The sequence below is a fragment of the Amaranthus tricolor genome, chromosome 7 (genome assembly GCF_026212465.1).
Source record: "Amaranthus tricolor cultivar Red isolate AtriRed21 chromosome 7, ASM2621246v1, whole genome shotgun sequence".
NCBI classification, from domain to species: domain Eukaryota; kingdom Viridiplantae; phylum Streptophyta; class Magnoliopsida; order Caryophyllales; family Amaranthaceae; genus Amaranthus; species Amaranthus tricolor.
This window is the reverse complement of record NC_080053.1, coordinates 9,056,566-9,074,896: the sequence shown is the minus strand read 5'-3', so window position 1 is coordinate 9,074,896 and position 18,331 is coordinate 9,056,566. Positions and strand designations below refer to the sequence as shown.

The window sequence follows — 18,331 nt, the reverse complement described above, 5'->3', positions numbered from 1 at the left end:
CATGCCGGGCGCGCTTCCGCGGGGACTTCCGACGGGACCCGGTGCAATTTCCGCTTACACGAACGCACCGACGCACGCCTCTTTCGGACAATTCGTTCGTATGCGCATCGACCCGCCTCGACGGGTCCTATCTTTCGAGTGCCCGTAAATTCGAGGTCGGGACCCGGTTGCGAGTTATATTTTTATAAATAAAATTACTTCCATGGAGTATACTACGATAACCACTGAAATGCCTTCTGCTCAAGTGCAGCGGAAACAGATAAGGAAAATTAAAAAAAAAGGACGGAAAAAGGGGTGCAACACGAGGACTTCCCAGGAGGTCACCCATCCTAGTACTACTCTCGCCCAAGCACGCTTAACTGCGGAGTTCTGATGGGATCCGGTGCATTAGTGCTGGTATGATCGCACCCGTTCATTCACCGTAGCAATTTGTTTACATGCGCAATGCCGCCCAAAAAAAAAAAAAAAAACCAGAGCATTCCAAAGCTCGTAAATTCGCAGCCGAGACCCCAATTTCGAGCCTTCTCCTTCCCGAATACCGTTTTTCACCCTCCCGGTATTGTCCGATTCACAAAAGAGTCCGCCGGCTTTAAAAGCCAGGTGAACTCGCAACAAAAAAGCGACAAAATATTTAAGAAATCCGCGCAACACTAGGAAATCAAGAGGCCATCCATGCCGGGCGCGCTTCCGCGGGGACTTCCGACGGGACCCGGTGCAATTTCCGCTTACACGAACGCACCGACGCACGCCTCTTTCGGACAATTCGTTCGTATGCGCATCGACCCGCCTCGACGGGTCCTATCTTTCGAGTGCCCGTAAATTCGAGGTCGGGACCCGGTTGCGAGTTATATTTTTATAAATAAAATTACTTCCATGGAGTATACTACGATAACCACTGAAATGCCTTCTGCTCAAGTGCAGCGGAAACAGATAAGGAAAATTTAAAAAAAAGGACGGAAAAAGGGGTGCAACACGAGGACTTCCCAGGAGGTCACCCATCCTAGTACTACTCTCGCCCAAGCACGCTTAACTGCGGAGTTCTGATGGGATCCGGTGCATTAGTGCTGGTATGATCGCACCCGTTCATTCACCGTAGCAATTTGTTTACATGCGCAATGCCGCCCAAAAAAAAAAAAAAAAACCAGAGCATTCCAAAGCTCGTAAATTCGCAGCCGAGACCCCAATTTCGAGCCTTCTCCTTCCCGAATACCGTTTTTCACCCTCCCGGTATTGTCCGATTCACAAAAGAGTCCGCCGGCTTTAAAAGCCAGGTGAACTCGCAACAAAAAAGCGACAAAATATTTAAGAAATCCGCGCAACACTAGGAAATCAAGAGGCCATCCATGCCGGGCGCGCTTCCGCGGGGACTTCCGACGGGACCCGGTGCAATTTCCGCTTACACGAACGCACCGACGCACGCCACTTTCGGACAATTCATTCGTATGCGCATCGACCCGCCTCGACGGGTCCTATCTTTCGAGTGCCCGTAAATTCGAGGTCGGGACCCGGTTGCGAGTTATATTTTTATAAATAAAATTACTTCCATGGAGTATACTACGATAACCACTGAAATGCCTTCTGCTCAAGTGCAGCGGAAACAGATAAGGAAAATTAAAAAAAAAGGACGGAAAAAGGGGTGCAACACGAGGACTTCCCAGGAGGTCACCCATCCTAGTACTACTCTCGCCCAAGCACGCTTAACTGCGGAGTTCTGATGGGATCCGGTGCATTAGTGCTGGTATGATCGCACCCGTTCATTCACCGTAGCAATTTGTTTACATGCGCAATGCCGCCCAAAAAAAAAAAAAAAAACCAGAGCATTCCAAAGCTCGTAAATTCGCAGCCGAGACCCCAATTTCGAGCCTTCTCCTTCCCAAATACCGTTTTTCACCCTCCCGGTATTGTCCGATTCACAAAAGAGTCCGCCGGCTTTAAAAGCCAGGTGAACTCGCAACAAAAAAGCGACAAAATATTTAAGAAATCCGCGCAACACTAGGAAATCAAGAGGCCATCCATGCCGGGCGCGCTTCCGCGGGGACTTCCGACGGGACCCGGTGCAATTTCCGCTTACACGAACGCACCGACGCACGCCTCTTTCGGACAATTCGTTCGTATGCGCATCGACCCGCCTCGACGGGTCCTATCTTTCGAGTGCCCGTAAATTCGAGGTCGGGACCCGGTTGCGAGTTATATTTTTATAAATAAAATTACTTCCATGGAGTATACTACGATAACCACTGAAATGCCTTCTGCTCAAGTGCAGCGGAAACAGATAAGGAAAATTAAAAAAAAAGGACGGAAAAAGGGGTGCAACACGAGGACTTCCCAGGAGGTCACCCATCCTAGTACTACTCTCGCCCAAGCACGCTTAACTGCGGAGTTCTGATGGGATCCGGTGCATTAGTGCTGGTATGATCGCACCCGTTCATTCACCGTAGCAATTTGTTTACATGCGCAATGCCGCCCAAAAAAAAAAAAAAAAACCAGAGCATTCCAAAGCTCGTAAATTCGCAGCCGAGACCCCAATTTCGAGCCTTCTCCTTCCCGAATACCGTTTTTCACCCTCCCGGTATTGTCCGATTCACAAAAGAGTCCGCCGGCTTTAAAAGCCAGGTGAACTCGCAACAAAAAAGCGACAAAATATTTAAGAAATCCGCGCAACACTAGGAAATCAAGAGGCCATCCATGCCGGGCGCGCTTCCGCGGGGACTTCCGACGGGACCCGGTGCAATTTCCGCTTACACGAACGCACCGACGCACGCCTCTTTCGGACAATTCGTTCGTATGCGCATCGACCCGCCTCGACGGGTCCTATCTTTCGAGTGCCCGTAAATTCGAGGTCGGGACCCGGTTGCGAGTTATATTTTTATAAATAAAATTACTTCCATGGAGTATACTACGATAACCACTGAAATGCCTTCTGCTCAAGTGCAGCGGAAACAGATAAGGAAAATTAAAAAAAAAGGACGGAAAAAGGGGTGCAACACGAGGACTTCCCAGGAGGTCACCCATCCTAGTACTACTCTCGCCCAAGCACGCTTAACTGCGGAGTTCTGATGGGATCCGGTGCATTAGTGCTGGTATGATCGCACCCGTTCATTCACCGTAGCAATTTGTTTACATGCGCAATGCCGCCCAAAAAAAAAAAAAAAACCAGAGCATTCCAAAGCTCGTAAATTCGCAGCCGAGACCCCAATTTCGAGCCTTCTCCTTCCCAAATACCGTTTTTCACCCTCCCGGTATTGTCCGATTCACAAAAGAGTCCGCCGGCTTTAAAAGCCAGGTGAACTCGCAACAAAAAAGCGACAAAATATTTAAGAAATCCGCGCAACACTAGGAAATCAAGAGGCCATCCATGCCGGGCGCGCTTCCGCGGGGACTTCCGACGGGACCCGGTGCAATTTCCGCTTACACGAACGCACCGACGCACGCCTCTTTCGGACAATTCGTTCGTATGCGCATCGACCCGCCTCGACGGGTCCTATCTTTCGAGTGCCCGTAAATTCGAGGTCGGGACCCGGTTGCGAGTTATATTTTTATAAATAAAATTACTTCCATGGAGTATACTACGATAACCACTGAAATGCCTTCTGCTCAAGTGCAGCGGAAACAGATAAGGAAAATTAAAAAAAAAGGACGGAAAAAGGGGTGCAACACGAGGACTTCCCAGGAGGTCACCCATCCTAGTACTACTCTCGCCCAAGCACGCTTAACTGCGGAGTTCTGATGGGATCCGGTGCATTAGTGCTGGTATGATCGCACCCGTTCATTCACCGTAGCAATTTGTTTACATGCGCAATGCCGCCCAAAAAAAAAAAAAAAAAACCAGAGCATTCCAAAGCTCGTAAATTCGCAGCCGAGACCCCAATTTCGAGCCTTCTCCTTCCCAAATACCGTTTTTCACCCTCCCGGTATTGTCCGATTCACAAAAGAGTCCGCCGGCTTTAAAAGCCAGGTGAACTCGCAACAAAAAAGCGACAAAATATTTAAGAAATCCGCGCAACACTAGGAAATCAAGAGGCCATCCATGCCGGGCGCGCTTCCGCGGGGACTTCCGACGGGACCCGGTGCAATTTCCGCTTACACGAACGCACCGACGCACGCCTCTTTCGGACAATTCGTTCGTATGCGCATCGACCCGCCTCGACGGGTCCTATCTTTCGAGTGCCCGTAAATTCGAGGTCGGGACCCGGTTGCGAGTTATATTTTTATAAATAAAATTACTTCCATGGAGTATACTACGATAACCACTGAAATGCCTTCTGCTCAAGTGCAGCGGAAACAGATAAGGAAAATTAAAAAAAAAGGACGGAAAAAGGGGTGCAACACGAGGACTTCCCAGGAGGTCACCCATCCTAGTACTACTCTCGCCCAAGCACGCTTAACTGCGGAGTTCTGATGGGATCCGGTGCATTAGTGCTGGTATGATCGCACCCGTTCATTCACCGTAGCAATTTGTTTACATGCGCAATGCCGCCCAAAAAAAAAAAAAAAAACCAGAGCATTCCAAAGCTCGTAAATTCGCAGCCGAGACCCCAATTTCGAGCCTTCTCCTTCCCGAATACCGTTTTTCACCCTCCCGGTATTGTCCGATTCACAAAAGAGTCCGCCGGCTTTAAAAGCCAGGTGAACTCGCAACAAAAAAGCGACAAAATATTTAAGAAATCCGCGCAACACTAGGAAATCAAGAGGCCATCCATGCCGGGCGCGCTTCCGCGGGGACTTCCGACGGGACCCGGTGCAATTTCCGCTTACACGAACGCACCGACGCACGCCTCTTTCGGACAATTCGTTCGTATGCGCATCGACCCGCCTCGACGGGTCCTATCTTTCGAGTGCCCGTAAATTCGAGGTCGGGACCCGGTTGCGAGTTATATTTTTATAAATAAAATTACTTCCATGGAGTATACTACGATAACCACTGAAATGCCTTCTGCTCAAGTGCAGCGGAAACAGATAAGGAAAATTAAAAAAAAAGGACGGAAAAAGGGGTGCAACACGAGGACTTCCCAGGAGGTCACCCATCCTAGTACTACTCTCGCCCAAGCACGCTTAACTGCGGAGTTCTGATGGGATCCGGTGCATTAGTGCTGGTATGATCGCACCCGTTCATTCACCGTAGCAATTTGTTTACATGCGCAATGCCGCCCAAAAAAAAAAAAAAAACCAGAGCATTCCAAAGCTCGTAAATTCGCAGCCGAGACCCCAATTTCGAGCCTTCTCCTTCCCAAATACCGTTTTTCACCCTCCCGGTATTGTCCGATTCACAAAAGAGTCCGCCGGCTTTAAAAGCCAGGTGAACTCGCAACAAAAAAGCGACAAAATATTTAAGAAATCCGCGCAACACTAGGAAATCAAGAGGCCATCCATGCCGGGCGCGCTTCCGCGGGGACTTCCGACGGGACCCGGTGCAATTTCCGCTTACACGAACGCACCGACGCACGCCTCTTTCGGACAATTCGTTCGTATGCGCATCGACCCGCCTCGACGGGTCCTATCTTTCGAGTGCCCGTAAATTCGAGGTCGGGACCCGGTTGCGAGTTATATTTTTATAAATAAAATTACTTCCATGGAGTATACTACGATAACCACTGAAATGCCTTCTGCTCAAGTGCAGCGGAAACAGATAAGGAAAATTAAAAAAAAAGGACGGAAAAAGGGGTGCAACACGAGGACTTCCCAGGAGGTCACCCATCCTAGTACTACTCTCGCCCAAGCACGCTTAACTGCGGAGTTCTGATGGGATCCGGTGCATTAGTGCTGGTATGATCGCACCCGTTCATTCACCGTAGCAATTTGTTTACATGCGCAATGCCGCCCAAAAAAAAAAAAAAAAACCAGAGCATTCCAAAGCTCGTAAATTCGCAGCCGAGACCCCAATTTCGAGCCTTCTCCTTCCCAAATACCGTTTTTCACCCTCCCGGTATTGTCCGATTCACAAAAGAGTCCGCCGGCTTTAAAAGCCAGGTGAACTCGCAACAAAAAAGCGACAAAATATTTAAGAAATCCGCGCAACACTAGGAAATCAAGAGGCCATCCATGCCGGGCGCGCTTCCGCGGGGACTTCCGACGGGACCCGGTGCAATTTCCGCTTACACGAACGCACCGACGCACGCCTCTTTCGGACAATTCGTTCGTATGCGCATCGACCCGCCTCGACGGGTCCTATCTTTCGAGTGCCCGTAAATTCGAGGTCGGGACCCGGTTGCGAGTTATATTTTTATAAATAAAATTACTTCCATGGAGTATACTACGATAACCACTGAAATGCCTTCTGCTCAAGTGCAGCGGAAACAGATAAGGAAAATTAAAAAAAAAGGACGGAAAAAGGGGTGCAACACGAGGACTTCCCAGGAGGTCACCCATCCTAGTACTACTCTCGCCCAAGCACGCTTAACTGCGGAGTTCTGATGGGATCCGGTGCATTAGTGCTGGTATGATCGCACCCGTTCATTCACCGTAGCAATTTGTTTACATGCGCAATGCCGCCCAAAAAAAAAAAAAAAAACCAGAGCATTCCAAAGCTCGTAAATTCGCAGCCGAGACCCCAATTTCGAGCCTTCTCCTTCCCGAATACCGTTTTTCACCCTCCCGGTATTGTCCGATTCACAAAAGAGTCCGCCGGCTTTAAAAGCCAGGTGAACTCGCAACAAAAAAGCGACAAAATATTTAAGAAATCCGCGCAACACTAGGAAATCAAGAGGCCATCCATGCCGGGCGCGCTTCCGCGGGGACTTCCGACGGGACCCGGTGCAATTTCCGCTTACACGAACGCACCGACGCACGCCTCTTTCGGACAATTCGTTCGTATGCGCATCGACCCGCCTCGACGGGTCCTATCTTTCGAGTGCCCGTAAATTCGAGGTCGGGACCCGGTTGCGAGTTATATTTTTATAAATAAAATTACTTCCATGGAGTATACTACGATAACCACTGAAATGCCTTCTGCTCAAGTGCAGCGGAAACAGATAAGGAAAATTTAAAAAAAAGGACGGAAAAAGGGGTGCAACACGAGGACTTCCCAGGAGGTCACCCATCCTAGTACTACTCTCGCCCAAGCACGCTTAACTGCGGAGTTCTGATGGGATCCGGTGCATTAGTGCTGGTATGATCGCACCCGTTCATTCACCGTAGCAATTTGTTTACATGCGCAATGCCGCCCAAAAAAAAAAAAAAAAACCAGAGCATTCCAAAGCTCGTAAATTCGCAGCCGAGACCCCAATTTCGAGCCTTCTCCTTCCCGAATACCGTTTTTCACCCTCCCGGTATTGTCCGATTCACAAAAGAGTCCGCCGGCTTTAAAAGCCAGGTGAACTCGCAACAAAAAAGCGACAAAATATTTAAGAAATCCGCGCAACACTAGGAAATCAAGAGGCCATCCATGCCGGGCGCGCTTCCGCGGGGACTTCCGACGGGACCCGGTGCAATTTCCGCTTACACGAACGCACCGACGCACGCCACTTTCGGACAATTCATTCGTATGCGCATCGACCCGCCTCGACGGGTCCTATCTTTCGAGTGCCCGTAAATTCGAGGTCGGGACCCGGTTGCGAGTTATATTTTTATAAATAAAATTACTTCCATGGAGTATACTACGATAACCACTGAAATGCCTTCTGCTCAAGTGCAGCGGAAACAGATAAGGAAAATTAAAAAAAAAGGACGGAAAAAGGGGTGCAACACGAGGACTTCCCAGGAGGTCACCCATCCTAGTACTACTCTCGCCCAAGCACGCTTAACTGCGGAGTTCTGATGGGATCCGGTGCATTAGTGCTGGTATGATCGCACCCGTTCATTCACCGTAGCAATTTGTTTACATGCGCAATGCCGCCCAAAAAAAAAAAAAAAAACCAGAGCATTCCAAAGCTCGTAAATTCGCAGCCGAGACCCCAATTTCGAGCCTTCTCCTTCCCAAATACCGTTTTTCACCCTCCCGGTATTGTCCGATTCACAAAAGAGTCCGCCGGCTTTAAAAGCCAGGTGAACTCGCAACAAAAAAGCGACAAAATATTTAAGAAATCCGCGCAACACTAGGAAATCAAGAGGCCATCCATGCCGGGCGCGCTTCCGCGGGGACTTCCGACGGGACCCGGTGCAATTTCCGCTTACACGAACGCACCGACGCACGCCTCTTTCGGACAATTCGTTCGTATGCGCATCGACCCGCCTCGACGGGTCCTATCTTTCGAGTGCCCGTAAATTCGAGGTCGGGACCCGGTTGCGAGTTATATTTTTATAAATAAAATTACTTCCATGGAGTATACTACGATAACCACTGAAATGCCTTCTGCTCAAGTGCAGCGGAAACAGATAAGGAAAATTAAAAAAAAAGGACGGAAAAAGGGGTGCAACACGAGGACTTCCCAGGAGGTCACCCATCCTAGTACTACTCTCGCCCAAGCACGCTTAACTGCGGAGTTCTGATGGGATCCGGTGCATTAGTGCTGGTATGATCGCACCCGTTCATTCACCGTAGCAATTTGTTTACATGCGCAATGCCGCCCAAAAAAAAAAAAAAAACCAGAGCATTCCAAAGCTCGTAAATTCGCAGCCGAGAGTCCAATTTCGAGCCTTCTCCTTCCCAAATACCGTTTTTCACCCTCCCGGTATTGTCCGATTCACAAAAGAGTCCGCCGGCTTTAAAAGCCAGGTGAACTCGCAACAAAAAAGCGACAAAATATTTAAGAAATCCGCGCAACACTTGGAAATCAAGAGGCCATCCATGCCGGGCGCGCTTCCGCGGGGACTTCCGACGGGACCCGGTGCAATTTCCGCTTACACGAACGCACCGACGCACGCCTCTTTCGGACAATTCGTTCGTATGCGCATCGACCCGCCTCGACGGGTCCTATCTTTCGAGTGCCCGTAAATTCGAGGTCGGGACCCGGTTGCGAGTTATATTTTTATAAATAAAATTACTTCCATGGAGTATACTACGATAACCACTGAAATGCCTTCTGCTCAAGTGCAGCGGAAACAGATAAGGAAAATATAAAAAAAAAGGAGGGAAAAAGGGGTGCAACACGAGGACTTCCCAGGAGGTCACCCATCCTAGTACTACTCTCGCCCAAGCACGCTTAACTGCGGAGTTCTGATGGGATCCGGTGCATTAGTGCTGGTATGATCGCACCCGTTCATTCACCGTAGCAATTTGTTTACATGCGCAATGCCGCCCAAAAAAAAAAAAAAAAACCAGAGCATTCCAAAGCTCGTAAATTCGCAGCCGAGACCCCAATTTCGAGCCTTCTCCTTCCCGAATACCGTTTTTCACCCTCCCGGTATTGTCCGATTCACAAAAGAGTCCGCCGGCTTTAAAAGCCAGGTGAACTCGCAACAAAAAAGCGACAAAATATTTAAGAAATCCGCGCAACACTAGGAAATCAAGAGGCCATCCATGCCGGGCGCGCTTCCGCGGGGACTTCCGACGGGACCCGGTGCAATTTCCGCTTACACGAACGCACCGACGCACGCCTCTTTCGGACAATTCGTTCGTATGCGCATCGACCCGCCTCGACGGGTCCTATCTTTCGAGTGCCCGTAAATTCGAGGTCGGGACCCGGTTGCGAGTTATATTTTTATAAATAAAATTACTTCCATGGAGTATACTACGATAACCACTGAAATGCCTTCTGCTCAAGTGCAGCGGAAACAGATAAGAAAAATTAAAAAAAAAAAGGAGGGAAAAAGGGGTGCAACACGAGGACTTCCCAGGAGGTCACCCATCCTAGTACTACTCTCGCCCAAGCACGCTTAACTGCGGAGTTCTGATGGGATCCGGTGCATTAGTGCTGGTATGATCGCACCCGTTCATTCACCGTAGCAATTTGTTTACATGCGCAATGCCGCCCAAAAAAAAAAAAAAAACCAGAGCATTCCAAAGCTCGTAAATTCGCAGCCGAGACCCCTATTTCGAGCCTTCTCCTTCCCAAATACCGTTTTTCACCCTCCCGGTATTGTCCGATTCACAAAAGAGTCCGCCGGCTTTAAAAGCCAGGTGAACTCGCAACAAAAAAGCGACAAAATATTTGAGAAATCCGCGCAACACTTGGAAATCAAGAGGCCATCCATGCCGGGCGCGCTTCCGCGGGGACTTCCGACGGGACCCGGTGCAATTTCCGCTTACACGAACGCACCGACGCACGCCTCTTTCGGACAATTCGTTCGTATGCGCATCGACCCGCCTCGACGGGTCCTATCTTTCGAGTGCCCGTAAATTCGAGGTCGGGACCCGGTTGCGAGTTATATTTTTATAAATAAAATTACTTCCATGGAGTATACTACGATAACCACTGAAATGCCTTCTGCTCAAGTGCAGCGGAAACAGATAAGGAAAATATAAAAAAAAAGGAGGGAAAAAGGGGTGCAACACGAGGACTTCCCAGGAGGTCACCCATCCTAGTACTACTCTCGCCCAAGCACGCTTAACTGCGGAGTTCTGATGGGATCCGGTGCATTAGTGCTGGTATGATCGCACCCGTTCATTCACCGTAGCAATTTGTTTACATGCGCAATGCCGCCCAAAAAAAAAAAAAAAAAACCAGAGCATTCCAAAGCTCGTAAATTCGCAGCCGAGACCCCAATTTCGAGCCTTCTCCTTCCCGAATACCGTTTTTCACCCTCCCGGTATTGTCCGATTCACAAAAGAGTCCGCCGGCTTTAAAAGCCAGGTGAACTCGCAACAAAAAAGCGACAAAATATTTAAGAAATCCGCGCAACACTAGGAAATCAAGAGGCCATCCATGCCGGGCGCGCTTCCGCGGGGACTTCCGACGGGACCCGGTGCAATTTCCGCTTACACGAACGCACCGACGCACGCCTCTTTCGGACAATTCGTTCGTATGCGCATCGACCCGCCTCGACGGGTCCTATCTTTCGAGTGCCCGTAAATTCGAGGTCGGGACCCGGTTGCGAGTTATATTTTTATAAATAAAATTACTTCCATGGAGTATACTACGATAACCACTGAAATGCCTTCTGCTCAAGTGCAGCGGAAACAGATAAGAAAAATTAAAAAAAAAAAGGAGGGAAAAAGGGGTGCAACACGAGGACTTCCCAGGAGGTCACCCATCCTAGTACTACTCTCGCCCAAGCACGCTTAACTGCGGAGTTCTGATGGGATCCGGTGCATTAGTGCTGGTATGATCGCACCCGTTCATTCACCGTAGCAATTTGTTTACATGCGCAATGCCGCCCAAAAAAAAAAAAAAACCAGAGCATTCCAAAGCTCGTAAATTCGCAGCCGAGACCCCTATTTCGAGCCTTCTCCTTCCCAAATACCGTTTTTCACCCTCCCGGTATTGTCCGATTCACAAAAGAGTCCGCCGGCTTTAAAAGCCAGGTGAACTCGCAACAAAAAAGCGACAAAATATTTGAGAAATCCGCGCAACACTTGGAAATCAAGAGGCCATCCATGCCGGGCGCGCTTCCGCGGGGACTTCCGACGGGACCCGGTGCAATTTCCGCTTACACGAACGCACCGACGCACGCCTCTTTCGGACAATTCGTTCGTATGCGCATCGACCCGCCTCGACGGGTCCTATCTTTCGAGTGCCCGTAAATTCGAGGTCGGGACCCGGTTGCGAGTTATATTTTTATAAATAAAATTACTTCCATGGAGTATACTACGATAACCACTGAAATGCCTTCTGCTCAAGTGCAGCGGAAACAGATAAGGAAAATTAAAAAAAAAGGACGGAAAAAGGGGTGCAACACGAGGACTTCCCAGGAGGTCACCCATCCTAGTACTACTCTCGCCCAAGCACGCTTAACTGCGGAGTTCTGATGGGATCCGGTGCATTAGTGCTGGTATGATCGCACCCGTTCATTCACCGTAGCAATTTGTTTACATGCGCAATGCCGCCCAAAAAAAAAAAAAAAAACCAGAGCATTCCAAAGCTCGTAAATTCGCAGCCGAGACCCCAATTTCGAGCCTTCTCCTTCCCGAATACCGTTTTTCACCCTCCCGGTATTGTCCGATTCACAAAAGAGTCCGCCGGCTTTAAAAGCCAGGTGAACTCGCAACAAAAAAGCGACAAAATATTTAAGAAATCCGCGCAACACTAGGAAATCAAGAGGCCATCCATGCCGGGCGCGCTTCCGCGGGGACTTCCGACGGGACCCGGTGCAATTTCCGCTTACACGAACGCACCGACGCACGCCTCTTTCGGACAATTCGTTCGTATGCGCATCGACCCGCCTCGACGGGTCCTATCTTTCGAGTGCCCGTAAATTCGAGGTCGGGACCCGGTTGCGAGTTATATTTTTATAAATAAAATTACTTCCATGGAGTATACTACGATAACCACTGAAATGCCTTCTGCTCAAGTGCAGCGGAAACAGATAAGAAAAATTAAAAAAAAAAAGGAGGGAAAAAGGGGTGTAACACGAGGACTTCCCAGGAGGTCACCCATCCTAGTACTACTCTCGCCCAAGCACGCTTAACTGCGGAGTTCTGATGGGATCCGGTGCATTAGTGCTGGTATGATCGCACCCGTTCATTCACCGTAGCAATTTGTTTACATGCGCAATGCCGCCCAAAAAAAAAAAAAAAACCAGAGCATTCCAAAGCTCGTAAATTCGCAGCCGAGACCCCTATTTCGAGCCTTCTCCTTCCCCAATACCGTTTTTCACCCTCCCGGTATTGTCCGATTCACAAAAGAGTCCGCCGGCTTTAAAAGCCAGGTGAACTCGCAACAAAAAAGCGACAAAATATTTGAGAAATCCGCGCAACACTTGGAAATCAAGAGGCCATCCATGCCGGGCGCGCTTCCGCGGGGACTTCCGACGGGACCCGGTGCAATTTCCGCTTACACGAACGCACCGACGCACGCCTCTTTCGGACAATTCGTTCGTATGCGCATCGACCCGCCTCGACGGGTCCTATCTTTCGAGTGCCCGTAAATTCGAGGTCGGGACCCGGTTGCGAGTTATATTTTTATAAATAAAATTACTTCCATGGAGTATACTACGATAACCACTGAAATGCCTTCTGCTCAAGTGCAGCGGAAACAGATAAGAAAAATTAAAAAAAAAAAGGAGGGAAAAAGGGGTGCAACACGAGGACTTCCCAGGAGGTCACCCATCCTAGTACTACTCTCGCCCAAGCACGCTTAACTGCGGAGTTCTGATGGGATCCGGTGCATTAGTGCTGGTATGATCGCACCCGTTCATTCACCGTAGCAATTTGTTTACATGCGCAATGCCGCCCAAAAAAAAAAAAAAAACCAGAGCATTCCAAAGCTCGTAAATTCGCAGCCGAGACCCCTATTTCGAGCCTTCTCCTTCCCAAATACCGTTTTTCACCCTCCCGGTATTGTCCGATTCACAAAAGAGTCCGCCGGCTTTAAAAGCCAGGTGAACTCGCAACAAAAAAGCGACAAAATATTTGAGAAATCCGCGCAACACTTGGAAATCAAGAGGCCATCCATGCCGGGCGCGCTTCCGCGGGGACTTCCGACGGGACCCGGTGCAATTTCCGCTTACACGAACGCACCGACGCACGCCTCTTTCGGACAATTCGTTCGTATGCGCATCGACCCGCCTCGACGGGTCCTATCTTTCGAGTGCCCGTAAATTCGAGGTCGGGACCCGGTTGCGAGTTATATTTTTATAAATAAAATTACTTCCATGGAGTATACTACGATAACCACTGAAATGCCTTCTGCTCAAGTGCAGCGGAAACAGATAAGGAAAATTAAAAAAAAAGGACGGAAAAAGGGGTGCAACACGAGGACTTCCCAGGAGGTCACCCATCCTAGTACTACTCTCGCCCAAGCACGCTTAACTGCGGAGTTCTGATGGGATCCGGTGCATTAGTGCTGGTATGATCGCACCCGTTCATTCACCGTAGCAATTTGTTTACATGCGCAATGCCGCCCAAAAAAAAAAAAAAAAACCAGAGCATTCCAAAGCTCGTAAATTCGCAGCCGAGAGTCCAATTTCGAGCCTTCTCCTTCCCAAATACCGTTTTTCACCCTCCCGGTATTGTCCGATTCACAAAAGAGTCCGCCGGCTTTAAAAGCCAGGTGAACTCGCAACAAAAAAGCGACAAAATATTTAAGAAATCCGCGCAACACTTGGAAATCAAGAGGCCATCCATGCCGGGCGCGCTTCCGCGGGGACTTCCGACGGGACCCGGTGCAATTTCCGCTTACACGAACGCACCGACGCACGCCTCTTTCGGACAATTCGTTCGTATGCGCATCGACCCGCCTCGACGGGTCCTATCTTTCGAGTGCCCGTAAATTCGAGGTCGGGACCCGGTTGCGAGTTATATTTTTATAAATAAAATTACTTCCATGGAGTATACTACGATAACCACTGAAATGCCTTCTGCTCAAGTGCAGCGGAAACAGATAAGGAAAATATAAAAAAAAAGGAGGGAAAAAGGGGTGCAACACGAGGACTTCCCAGGAGGTCACCCATCCTAGTACTACTCTCGCCCAAGCACGCTTAACTGCGGAGTTCTGATGGGATCCGGTGCATTAGTGCTGGTATGATCGCACCCGTTCATTCACCGTAGCAATTTGTTTACATGCGCAATGCCGCCCAAAAAAAAAAAAAAAAACCAGAGCATTCCAAAGCTCGTAAATTCGCAGCCGAGACCCCAATTTCGAGCCTTCTCCTTCCCGAATACCGTTTTTCACCCTCCCGGTATTGTCCGATTCACAAAAGAGTCCGCCGGCTTTAAAAGCCAGGTGAACTCGCAACAAAAAAGCGACAAAATATTTAAGAAATCCGCGCAACACTAGGAAATCAAGAGGCCATCCATGCCGGGCGCGCTTCCGCGGGGACTTCCGACGGGACCCGGTGCAATTTCCGCTTACACGAACGCACCGACGCACGCCTCTTTCGGACAATTCGTTCGTATGCGCATCGACCCGCCTCGACGGGTCCTATCTTTCGAGTGCCCGTAAATTCGAGGTCGGGACCCGGTTGCGAGTTATATTTTTATAAATAAAATTACTTCCATGGAGTATACTACGATAACCACTGAAATGCCTTCTGCTCAAGTGCAGCGGAAACAGATAAGAAAAATTAAAAAAAAAAAGGAGGGAAAAAGGGGTGCAACACGAGGACTTCCCAGGAGGTCACCCATCCTAGTACTACTCTCGCCCAAGCACGCTTAACTGCGGAGTTCTGATGGGATCCGGTGCATTAGTGCTGGTATGATCGCACCCGTTCATTCACCGTAGCAATTTGTTTACATGCGCAATGCCGCCCAAAAAAAAAAAAAAACCAGAGCATTCCAAAGCTCGTAAATTCGCAGCCGAGACCCCTATTTCGAGCCTTCTCCTTCCCAAATACCGTTTTTCACCCTCCCGGTATTGTCCGATTCACAAAAGAGTCCGCCGGCTTTAAAAGCCAGGTGAACTCGCAACAAAAAAGCGACAAAATATTTGAGAAATCCGCGCAACACTTGGAAATCAAGAGGCCATCCATGCCGGGCGCGCTTCCGCGGGGACTTCCGACGGGACCCGGTGCAATTTCCGCTTACACGAACGCACCGACGCACGCCTCTTTCGGACAATTCGTTCGTATGCGCATCGACCCGCCTCGACGGGTCCTATCTTTCGAGTGCCCGTAAATTCGAGGTCGGGACCCGGTTGCGAGTTATATTTTTATAAATAAAATTACTTCCATGGAGTATACTACGATAACCACTGAAATGCCTTCTGCTCAAGTGCAGCGGAAACAGATAAGAAAAATTAAAAAAAAAAAGGAGGGAAAAAGGGGTGCAACACGAGGACTTCCCAGGAGGTCACCCATCCTAGTACTACTCTCGCCCAAGCACGCTTAACTGCGGAGTTCTGATGGGATCCGGTGCATTAGTGCTGGTATGATCGCACCCGTTCATTCACCGTAGCAATTTGTTTACATGCGCAATGCCGCCCAAAAAAAAAAAAAAAACCAGAGCATTCCAAAGCTCGTAAATTCGCAGCCGAGACCCCTATTTCGAGCCTTCTCCTTCCCAAATACCGTTTTTCACCCTCCCGGTATTGTCCGATTCACAAAAGAGTCCGCCGGCTTTAAAAGCCAGGTGAACTCGCAACAAAAAAGCGACAAAATATTTGAGAAATCCGCGCAACACTTGGAAATCAAGAGGCCATCCATGCCGGGCGCGCTTCCGCGGGGACTTCCGACGGGACCCGGTGCAATTTCCGCTTACACGAACGCACCGACGCACGCCTCTTTCGGACAATTCGTTCGTATGCGCATCGACCCGCCTCGACGGGTCCTATCTTTCGAGTGCCCGTAAATTCGAGGTCGGGACCCGGTTGCGAGTTATATTTTTATAAATAAAATTACTTCCATGGAGTATACTACGATAACCACTGAAATGCCTTCTGCTCAAGTGCAGCGGAAACAGATAAGAAAAATTAAAAAAAAAAAGGAGGGAAAAAGGGGTGCAACACGAGGACTTCCCAGGAGGTCACCCATCCTAGTACTACTCTCGCCCAAGCACGCTTAACTGCGGAGTTCTGATGGGATCCGGTGCATTAGTGCTGGTATGATCGCACCCGTTCATTCACCGTAGCAATTTGTTTACATGCGCAATGCCGCCCAAAAAAAAAAAAAAAAAAACCAGAGCATTCCAAAGCTCGTAAATTCGCAGCCGAGACCCCTATTTCGAGCCTTCTCCTTCCCGAATACCGTTTTTCACCCTCCCGGTATTGTCCGATTCACAAAAGAGTCCGCCGGCTTTAAAAGCCAGGTGAACTCGCAACAAAAAAGCGACAAAATATTTGAGAAATCCGCGCAACACTTGGAAATCAAGAGGCCATCCATGCCGGGCGCGCTTCCGCGAGGACTTCCGACGGGACCCGGTGCAATTTCCGCTTACACGAACGCACCGACGCACGCCTCTTTCGGACAATTCGTTCGTATGCGCATCGACCCGCCTCGACGGGTCCTATCTTTCGAGTGCCCGTAAATTCGAGGTCGGGACCCGGTTGCGAGTTATATTTTTATAAATAAAATTACTTCCATGGAGTATACTACGATAACCACTGAAATGCCTTCTGCTCAAGTGCAGCGGAAACAGATAAGGAAAATATAAAAAAAAAGGAGGGAAAAAGGGGTGCAACACGAGGACTTCCCAGGAGGTCACCCATCCTAGTACTACTCTCGCCCAAGCACGCTTAACTGCGGAGTTCTGATGGGATCCGGTGCATTAGTGCTGGTATGATCGCACCCGTTCATTCACCGTAGCAATTTGTTTACATGCGCAATGCCGCCCAAAAAAAAAAAAAAAAAAACCAGAGCATTCCAAAGCTCGTAAATTCGCAGCCGAGACCCCTATTTCGAGCCTTCTCCTTCCCGAATACCGTTTTTCACCCTCCCGGTATTGTCCGATTCACAAAAGAGTCCGCCGGCTTTAAAAGCCAGGTGAACTCGCAACAAAAAAGCGACAAAATATTTGAGAAATCCGCGCAACACTTGGAAATCAAGAGGCCATCCATGCCGGGCGCGCTTCCGCGGGGACTTCCGACGGGACCCGGTGCAATTTCCGCTTACACGAACGCACCGACGCACGCCTCTTTCGGACAATTCGTTCGTATGCGCATCGACCCGCCTCGACGGGTCCTATCTTTCGAGTGCCCGTAAATTCGAGGTCGGGACCCGGTTGCGAGTTATATTTTTATAAATAAAATTACTTCCATGGAGTATACTACGATAACCACTGAAATGCCTTCTGCTCAAGTGCAGCGGAAACAGATAAGAAAAATTAAAAAAAAAAAGGAGGGAAAAAGGGGTGCAACACGAGGACTTCCCAGGAGGTCACCCATCCTAGTACTACTCTCGCCCAAGCACGCTTAACTGCGGAGTTCTGATGGGATCCGGTGCATTAGTGCTGGTATGATCGCACCCGTTCATTCACCGTAGCAATTTGTTTACATGCGCAATGCCGCCCAAAAAAAAAAAAAAAACCAGAGCATTCCAAAGCTCGTAAATTCGCAGCCGAGACCCCTATTTCGAGCCTTCTCCTTCCCAAATACCGTTTTTCACCCTCCCGGTATTGTCCGATTCACAAAAGAGTCCGCCGGCTTTAAAAGCCAGGTGAACTCGCAACAAAAAAGCGACAAAATATTTGAGAAATCCGCGCAACACTTGGAAATCAAGAGGCCATCCATGCCGGGCGCGCTTCCGCGGGGACTTCCGACGGGACCCGGTGCAATTTCCGCTTACACGAACGCACCGACGCACGCCTCTTTCGGACAATTCGTTCGTATGCGCATCGACCCGCCTCGACGGGTCCTATCTTTCGAGTGCCCGTAAATTCGAGGTCGGGACCCGGTTGCGAGTTATATTTTTATAAATAAAATTACTT

The 18,331-nt window shown here is 49.3% G+C and overlaps 27 non-coding genes across 27 annotated transcripts; all 27 read right to left on the bottom strand.

Moving 5' to 3' along the window:
• Positions 1 to 291: 291 nt before the first annotated feature.
• LOC130819751 (5S ribosomal RNA) lies at positions 292 to 410 on the bottom strand. Its single transcript, XR_009044784.1, has one exon. It is a non-coding gene; the product is annotated as a 5S ribosomal RNA (ribosomal RNA).
• A 552-nt stretch (positions 411 to 962) lies between these two features.
• Positions 963 to 1,081, bottom strand: LOC130819750 (5S ribosomal RNA). Its single transcript, XR_009044783.1, has one exon. It is a non-coding gene; the product is annotated as a 5S ribosomal RNA (ribosomal RNA).
• Positions 1,082 to 1,633: 552 nt separating this feature from the next.
• On the bottom strand, positions 1,634 to 1,752 carry LOC130819748 (5S ribosomal RNA). The gene has a single exon (XR_009044781.1). It is a non-coding gene; the product is annotated as a 5S ribosomal RNA (ribosomal RNA).
• A 552-nt stretch (positions 1,753 to 2,304) lies between these two features.
• Positions 2,305 to 2,423, bottom strand: LOC130819747 (5S ribosomal RNA). Its single transcript, XR_009044780.1, has one exon. It is a non-coding gene; the product is annotated as a 5S ribosomal RNA (ribosomal RNA).
• Positions 2,424 to 2,975: 552 nt separating this feature from the next.
• LOC130819746 (5S ribosomal RNA) lies at positions 2,976 to 3,094 on the bottom strand. Its single transcript, XR_009044779.1, has one exon. It is a non-coding gene; the product is annotated as a 5S ribosomal RNA (ribosomal RNA).
• A 551-nt stretch (positions 3,095 to 3,645) lies between these two features.
• Positions 3,646 to 3,764, bottom strand: LOC130819745 (5S ribosomal RNA). The gene has a single exon (XR_009044778.1). It is a non-coding gene; the product is annotated as a 5S ribosomal RNA (ribosomal RNA).
• Positions 3,765 to 4,317: 553 nt separating this feature from the next.
• Positions 4,318 to 4,436, bottom strand: LOC130819744 (5S ribosomal RNA). The gene has a single exon (XR_009044777.1). It is a non-coding gene; the product is annotated as a 5S ribosomal RNA (ribosomal RNA).
• Positions 4,437 to 4,988: 552 nt separating this feature from the next.
• Positions 4,989 to 5,107, bottom strand: LOC130819743 (5S ribosomal RNA). The gene has a single exon (XR_009044776.1). It is a non-coding gene; the product is annotated as a 5S ribosomal RNA (ribosomal RNA).
• A 551-nt stretch (positions 5,108 to 5,658) lies between these two features.
• Positions 5,659 to 5,777, bottom strand: LOC130819742 (5S ribosomal RNA). Its single transcript, XR_009044775.1, has one exon. It is a non-coding gene; the product is annotated as a 5S ribosomal RNA (ribosomal RNA).
• A 552-nt stretch (positions 5,778 to 6,329) lies between these two features.
• LOC130819741 (5S ribosomal RNA) lies at positions 6,330 to 6,448 on the bottom strand. Its single transcript, XR_009044774.1, has one exon. It is a non-coding gene; the product is annotated as a 5S ribosomal RNA (ribosomal RNA).
• Positions 6,449 to 7,000: 552 nt separating this feature from the next.
• On the bottom strand, positions 7,001 to 7,119 carry LOC130819740 (5S ribosomal RNA). The gene has a single exon (XR_009044773.1). It is a non-coding gene; the product is annotated as a 5S ribosomal RNA (ribosomal RNA).
• Positions 7,120 to 7,671: 552 nt separating this feature from the next.
• LOC130819739 (5S ribosomal RNA) lies at positions 7,672 to 7,790 on the bottom strand. The gene has a single exon (XR_009044772.1). It is a non-coding gene; the product is annotated as a 5S ribosomal RNA (ribosomal RNA).
• Positions 7,791 to 8,342: 552 nt separating this feature from the next.
• On the bottom strand, positions 8,343 to 8,461 carry LOC130819737 (5S ribosomal RNA). The gene has a single exon (XR_009044770.1). It is a non-coding gene; the product is annotated as a 5S ribosomal RNA (ribosomal RNA).
• Positions 8,462 to 9,013: 552 nt separating this feature from the next.
• Positions 9,014 to 9,132, bottom strand: LOC130819736 (5S ribosomal RNA). Its single transcript, XR_009044769.1, has one exon. It is a non-coding gene; the product is annotated as a 5S ribosomal RNA (ribosomal RNA).
• Positions 9,133 to 9,686: 554 nt separating this feature from the next.
• LOC130819735 (5S ribosomal RNA) lies at positions 9,687 to 9,805 on the bottom strand. Its single transcript, XR_009044768.1, has one exon. It is a non-coding gene; the product is annotated as a 5S ribosomal RNA (ribosomal RNA).
• Positions 9,806 to 10,357: 552 nt separating this feature from the next.
• LOC130819733 (5S ribosomal RNA) lies at positions 10,358 to 10,476 on the bottom strand. The gene has a single exon (XR_009044767.1). It is a non-coding gene; the product is annotated as a 5S ribosomal RNA (ribosomal RNA).
• Positions 10,477 to 11,031: 555 nt separating this feature from the next.
• LOC130819732 (5S ribosomal RNA) lies at positions 11,032 to 11,150 on the bottom strand. The gene has a single exon (XR_009044766.1). It is a non-coding gene; the product is annotated as a 5S ribosomal RNA (ribosomal RNA).
• A 550-nt stretch (positions 11,151 to 11,700) lies between these two features.
• On the bottom strand, positions 11,701 to 11,819 carry LOC130819731 (5S ribosomal RNA). The gene has a single exon (XR_009044765.1). It is a non-coding gene; the product is annotated as a 5S ribosomal RNA (ribosomal RNA).
• A 554-nt stretch (positions 11,820 to 12,373) lies between these two features.
• On the bottom strand, positions 12,374 to 12,492 carry LOC130819544 (5S ribosomal RNA). Its single transcript, XR_009044581.1, has one exon. It is a non-coding gene; the product is annotated as a 5S ribosomal RNA (ribosomal RNA).
• A 553-nt stretch (positions 12,493 to 13,045) lies between these two features.
• Positions 13,046 to 13,164, bottom strand: LOC130819730 (5S ribosomal RNA). Its single transcript, XR_009044764.1, has one exon. It is a non-coding gene; the product is annotated as a 5S ribosomal RNA (ribosomal RNA).
• Positions 13,165 to 13,715: 551 nt separating this feature from the next.
• On the bottom strand, positions 13,716 to 13,834 carry LOC130819729 (5S ribosomal RNA). The gene has a single exon (XR_009044763.1). It is a non-coding gene; the product is annotated as a 5S ribosomal RNA (ribosomal RNA).
• Positions 13,835 to 14,387: 553 nt separating this feature from the next.
• Positions 14,388 to 14,506, bottom strand: LOC130819728 (5S ribosomal RNA). The gene has a single exon (XR_009044762.1). It is a non-coding gene; the product is annotated as a 5S ribosomal RNA (ribosomal RNA).
• A 554-nt stretch (positions 14,507 to 15,060) lies between these two features.
• LOC130819727 (5S ribosomal RNA) lies at positions 15,061 to 15,179 on the bottom strand. Its single transcript, XR_009044761.1, has one exon. It is a non-coding gene; the product is annotated as a 5S ribosomal RNA (ribosomal RNA).
• Positions 15,180 to 15,731: 552 nt separating this feature from the next.
• LOC130819725 (5S ribosomal RNA) lies at positions 15,732 to 15,850 on the bottom strand. The gene has a single exon (XR_009044759.1). It is a non-coding gene; the product is annotated as a 5S ribosomal RNA (ribosomal RNA).
• Positions 15,851 to 16,403: 553 nt separating this feature from the next.
• LOC130819724 (5S ribosomal RNA) lies at positions 16,404 to 16,522 on the bottom strand. The gene has a single exon (XR_009044758.1). It is a non-coding gene; the product is annotated as a 5S ribosomal RNA (ribosomal RNA).
• A 555-nt stretch (positions 16,523 to 17,077) lies between these two features.
• On the bottom strand, positions 17,078 to 17,196 carry LOC130819722 (5S ribosomal RNA). The gene has a single exon (XR_009044757.1). It is a non-coding gene; the product is annotated as a 5S ribosomal RNA (ribosomal RNA).
• Positions 17,197 to 17,752: 556 nt separating this feature from the next.
• Positions 17,753 to 17,871, bottom strand: LOC130819721 (5S ribosomal RNA). Its single transcript, XR_009044756.1, has one exon. It is a non-coding gene; the product is annotated as a 5S ribosomal RNA (ribosomal RNA).
• Positions 17,872 to 18,331: the final 460 nt, after the last annotated feature.